We start from the raw sequence: 3,758 nt of genomic DNA, 5'->3' as shown, positions 1-3,758 counted from the left end.
AAGGCTGTACACATGGTGCAAACACTTCCCTTGGATGCTGATCCTAAGTATTCTGCGGTAGAGGTTTCGCACACTGCCGAGATGCATGAGTGTAATCTCACTGCATCTATGTGGCAAGAGACAGTTGGACCACATGATTTGGTCCGTATGCATGGCTCCATTTATGGTCATCGAGTACGTATTCTCATTGATGATGGTGCCACGCACAATTTCTTGAACTATGCATTAGTTAAGAAATTAAAGTTGCCGGAGACAAAGAGTTCTCATCGTTATGTGGTGTCCACCATTCAGGGGGATGATCACGATGTGTGGGATACTCTAGTACGGCAAGTGCCTGTGTTTGTGCAAGAACACACTATGGTTCTTGACTTCCAAGTGATGAATATGTCTCGTGCGGATGTCATCTTAGGACGGGAGTGGTTGTATGGGTTAGGGTCATCACTCAAAAGGAGTTATGAACATAATATGTTTACGTTTGAGGCCAATGGTAAGCATGTTTTACTTATTGGGGAACGTGATGTACCCCCAACACCACTCATATGTAATGCCGAACTCTCTTTTTTGGAGCATAGTAATCAAATAGAAGAAGTCTATTTTTGTTATTGTGTGTCTCAAACTAGTGGGTTTGATGTGCATGATGTTTCTTCTTCAAATGAATCTTCCTCAGCGATGCCTTCTTTCTCTTTACCTTCTTCTAAAATCTCTTTAAATAATCTTAAGCAACCAGTTAATGCTTTGTCTTTGCAACAACTGTTACAAGAATTTAAAGATATTTTTCCTAATGAATTACCAGAGGGTTTGCCACCTGAACGAGCTTTGCCTCATCGCATTGATGTCGTTCCGGGCACCAAACCAATTAGTAAGCCGTCGTACAGGCTTAGTGCGACTGAAGCAGCTGAGGTGGAACGTCAGCTTGCTGACTACCTTAGTAAGGGCTTCATTCGCCATAGTGCTTCACCATGGGCATCGCCCATTCTTTTGGTGAAGAAAAAGGATGGATCCATGCGCATGTGTGTGGATTATCGCTCCTTGAATGCGGTAACCATTAAGAACAAATACCCGCTACCTAAGATAGATGAGTTGTTTGATCAACTCAAAGGTGCGAAGTATTTTTCTAAAATTGATTTACGTTCAGGATATCATCAAGTGCGTATTAACGCTGATGATATAACCAAGACTGCGCTCCGAACTCGCTTTGGACACTATGAGTTTTTGGTTATGCCGTTTGGGCTTACTAATGCCCCGGCAACGTTTATGACGCTTATGGATAGCGTACTAAGGCCGTACTTAGGCAAATTTGTCATTGTCTTTCTTGATGACATTTTGGTCTATAGTTCGACTTTAGAAGAGCATTTGGAACACTTACGAAAAGTTTTTCAGTTACTACGCGAGAATGCACTTTACGCGAAAGAAAGTAAGTGTGAATTTCTCAAGGATAGCATACAATACCTAGGTCATGTAATTTCTGCAGACGGAATTGCTATGGATGCTAGTAAGGTTGATGCTATTATGCGATGGCCAACACCTCGAAGTAAGGAAGAACTTCAAATCTTTTTGGGAATGGCAGGATTTTATCGCAAATATGTGAACGGTTATGCAAAGATTGCCGCTCCCATGACTAATCAATTGAAAGGTGCGGCAATTACCTTTCAATGGCATGAGGAGCAACAACGTAGCTTTGATAAGCTTAAAGTTGCTTTGGCTACAGCTCCCATCTTGGCAATTGTGGATCCTCAAAAACCATTTGTGATTGAAACGGATGCCAGTGCTAAGGCAGTGGGTGCGGTTCTCATTCAAGATGGTCATCCTGTTGCCTATGAGAGCAAGAAGCTCAATCGTGCTCAACAAAACTACTCAGCTTACGAGCGTGAGCTCTTTGCCATCATATATGCCTTACGAAAATGGCGACATTACTTATATGGTGCGCAATTCGAGCTTGTTTTTGATCACGAAAGCATAAAGTGGTTTATGAACCAAACAGATTTGCAGGGTCGAAAGGCCAGATGGGCTGAGATCCTTCAAGAGTATGATTGCAAGCTACGCTATCGCAAAGGACGTTACAATATTGTAGCTGATGCTTTGAGTCGTATGCCAGAGATTAATTCGCTGCTATTCACAGAGTTGAAAAGCGAATTGTTAGAATCTTTACGAGGCAAATGCAAGCAGGATTCAACATACTCAAAGGTGTGGAATCATGTTCAAATGAGGGGTCCCTCTCACTCAAACGGTAGTGTTTCCAGTTCTTCCACACATGGTTCTTCTTTATCACAAGATGAACTACAGCGATGGAAAAACTTTTCCATCGATGATGGATACTTACTCCACAAGGGGAGAGTTTGTGTTCCATTGGACTTAGACACTAGGCGCCAAATTCTTTTTGAGTGTCATGATAGTCCAAGTGCAGGTCATGCGGGCATTCGCAAAACGTATGCTCTCGTAAGAAAGCATTTCTATTGGCCTGGACTTCACAAGGATGTTACTGACTATGTTCTGCAGTGTTAGAAGTGTCAAGTGAACAAAGCAGAACGTCTTAAAGCTGGCGGGTTACTGCATCCATTAGAGATTCCTGACGGAAAGTGGGAAAGTATCTCTATGGATTTTATAACGGGCTTGCCCACAACGAATCGTGGACATGATGCCATTTGGGTAATCGTGGATCGATTAACCAAGCTTTGTCGGTTTGTGCCTACTAAGAAAACAGTTACAACTCTAGAATTGGGATGCCTTTTCGTGGAGAATGTTTACCGACTTTATGGCTTACCATCCAATATTGTCAGTGATCGCGATCGCAAGTTTAACAGCCATTTTTGGCGAGCAGTATTCAGTAAGTTGGGTACTATGTTGAACCTTAGTACAGCTGATCATCCGCAGACAGATGGTCAGACTGAACGGGTTAATCAAGTGCTGGAAGATATGCTTCGGGCATATGTCAGCAAAAAACAATCTGATTGGGAGTCTTATTTGCCTATTCTTGAGTTTGCTTACAATAGTGCAAAGCATGTCTCGACAGGCTTTAGCCCTTTCATGTTGATGTATGGTTTTCAGCCACGTTCACCAGTGTCGGTGGGACTGGCGAATGAGAAAATCAGTCAGGTTAAGGATTTTATCCAAGACCATATGGATAAGTTGCGCCTTGCACAATTAAATGTTCGTCAAGCGCAAGATCGTTACAAGAAGTTTGCGGACCAGAAACGTAGGCCACTTCACTTTCAAGAAGGTGATTGGGTGTTTCTGAAGGTACCAGAAAACTCCACCAGTTTAAAAACGGGTCCTGTACCAAAATTGTCGCCCCGATTTTGTGGACCGTTTAAGATACTCAAGAAGGTGGGCCCAGTAGCCTATAAACTTGAGTTACCAGCACATTCCAAGGTTCATCCCATCTTTCACGTAAGCCGTTTGAGGAAACGCCTTATGGGTCATGAAAGGCCGGTGGATGATTCTTTCTTGGTAGAATATGTGGAACCCCCAATACTGCCTCATGAACCAGAAAGAGTATTGGATTATCACATGTTACGTACTCGCCACCAAGTTCGGAAACAAGCTCTTATCAAGTGGAAGGACCATCCAGAGGAAGGCTCCACTTGGGAAAACATAAGTGTGATGAGGAAACGTTTCCCCACTTTTGTTTTCGAGGACGAAAACTCTTTTCGAAGGGGGGAGTAATGTCAGGACTATGGTCCTACGAAAGTCGAACCCTAGCATAAGTTAATAGCTTTCGGAGTCTCGAGAGTATTATTAGTGCTAGCGGGGTTCAGGGG

Source organism: Cibotium barometz, chromosome 27 (assembly GCF_041138505.1).
Source record: "Cibotium barometz isolate CiBa-2024 chromosome 27, ASM4113850v1, whole genome shotgun sequence".
In the NCBI taxonomy this organism is placed as follows: Eukaryota; Viridiplantae; Streptophyta; class Polypodiopsida; order Cyatheales; family Cibotiaceae; genus Cibotium; species Cibotium barometz.
Note: the sequence above shows the minus strand (reverse complement) of the source record.